Source organism: Lucilia cuprina, chromosome 4 (genome assembly GCF_022045245.1).
Source record: "Lucilia cuprina isolate Lc7/37 chromosome 4, ASM2204524v1, whole genome shotgun sequence".
NCBI lineage: Eukaryota > Metazoa > Arthropoda > Insecta > Diptera > Calliphoridae > Lucilia > Lucilia cuprina.
This window is the reverse complement of record NC_060952.1, coordinates 87,747,243-87,749,444: the sequence shown is the minus strand read 5'-3', so window position 1 is coordinate 87,749,444 and position 2,202 is coordinate 87,747,243. Positions and strand designations below refer to the sequence as shown.

The 2,202-nt window shown below is 25.1% G+C and overlaps 1 protein-coding gene across 1 annotated transcript in view; it reads right to left on the bottom strand.

Moving 5' to 3' along the window:
* Positions 1-2,202, bottom strand: part of LOC111680687 (cell adhesion molecule 3-like) — a 172,794-nt gene that overhangs the window by 42,602 nt on the left and 127,990 nt on the right. The gene's annotated exons all lie outside the window — the stretch shown is intronic.

Here is a 2,202-nt window from a genome sequence, read left to right as displayed (position 1 = left end):
TGAACTAGAACTGAACTAGAACTGAACTAGAACTGAACTAGAACTGAACTAGAACTGAACTAGAACTGAACTAGAACTGAACTAGAACTGAACTAGAACTAAACTTTAGTTGATTTTTTTATTTTTTCCATTTTGAAAGGATTTTCCGCGAGTTCTAGCATTCAATTAATTTATCTAATTTAATTTTTTTAAAAAGTTTACTTAACAATTTTTTTTAAGCAGACATTATTTTTTAATTAATTGACAAAGTCACATATGAATCAAATAAATTTACAAACCGAAATTAATTTAATTAGAAATATGTATTGTTGACAGATGACAAAATTTTTTTTCCCAAACAACAATTAATATAAAAAACAAGATTCACTTTTTATACACAACAACAATATTTAATCAAAAAAAAAAGAAAAAATATAGAAATTTGTTTTGAAACTCAACAGCACAACCATTGATTTCATTACACTTGACATATTTGTTATAATGATTGATTATCAAAATTATCATATATAATCTTGAAAACAATTAACTAAATTAAGAAAAAAATATATTGTTTTTTTTTTTGTATTTTGATACTTTAATATTTGTTGAAAAGTAAGTGCTGTGTGAAGAAGTTAGGAGGTATAAGAGAAGCCAATCATAAAAACACGTTATTATGTCAAAAGTTGTCGCATGTCAAATACATTATATTGTAGATATACACACAGCTGACTTAAATTAAGTTTGTATGTTGGTTATTAAAGATTTAAGAGTTTAACCCATAAATGCGTTGTTACTGCAATACGACGTTCTTTTGCTGTAGATTTTGTTGATATAATAATTCTATTGCGTAAAGTTTTGTTTTTTTGGTACAGATTTATTTCTTAGTGGAATAAGATTTTTTTCAAATTACATATAACAGCAGTCATAAGCAAAAGGTGTTTAAAGTGGATCTTCTGGCAACTCCATCGTTAGAGAGAATTAAATATACATATCAATTATTTGCCTTTTTAATATATTGATCTAGATTAATTCCCCAGTGGGTTAATTTTGCAACTAATATTTGTAAAAAATAGCAACAACACAGAAGTATAGAAATCATGACTGACTGAATCAAACTAAACTTAATTTAACAACAAAGCACAACCACAGTTAATAGGAGTCAGAAATAGGGATAAGAAGAAAAAAGTTAAATTAATTAGCCTGCTTAGCTGTCAAAATAAGCAAATGGCATTAAGTACTCAGCAAACAAAAAAAACATAATAAAGAAAAATATTGGAAAAATAAGAATATGTAAAAATTATATGAGTCATGTTGGTAACAAAAGAAAAGAAAATAGTTAAAGTGAATTTTCATAAAAGTACTAAACAACACAACTTTATCAAGATACGAATGTGTGTATATTTGTGGCAAAATCCTTTATACATATGTATATGTCAGTCATAGCTTTTTAGAATGGACCTTAACACTAGAAAATAAAGAATTTAGTGTATTTAATTGTGGCATTTAATACATACAAGCTGATAAATACAAGCTTTAACAGTACAAAATAAGCTCTGATATTCAGCTCTAAATCTTAACCACCTTTATTAAAATATATAACCTCCTTATGCTTAATTAACAAACAAAAATTAGAAAAACAAAAACAAAAGAAATTGTAAGTTGAATTGCATGAATTGCAACTTAACAATGTGAGAGCAAGTAAATTCAAAAAAAAAAACTTCTATATTAGAGTACTTTAGTAAAGTTTTATTTTCATAACATGTAGGGTTAAAAACAAAACACATTGCTAGAAGTGCAAAATAAAACTTGTATAGTTTTACAAAAGTTTTACTTTTTAGAACACTTCATAAGTAACTAATACTTTGTAAAATTATGAAACTCATAACTTAACTATTTATAAATATGTTCGCATGAATTATGTGTTAAATGTTAACTTGTACTTAAGTGTCAAGACGATAGAAAAAAATTTTAAAAAATTTTAAAATAAAAATATATTTTGTTCTGTTAATATCAATGATGTTTTTTTTTTTTTAAAGTACAATAACTTTAAATTCTCCAAATGATCGTCATTAATTAAATCTTAAAAATTCAATTAAATGATTCAATTATATGATATTATCGTTCTGTTCTAGTTCTGTTCTAGTTCTGTTCTAGTTCTGTTCTAGTTCTGTTCTAGTTCTGTTCTAGTTCTGTTCTAGTTCTGTTCTAGTTCTGTTCTAGTTC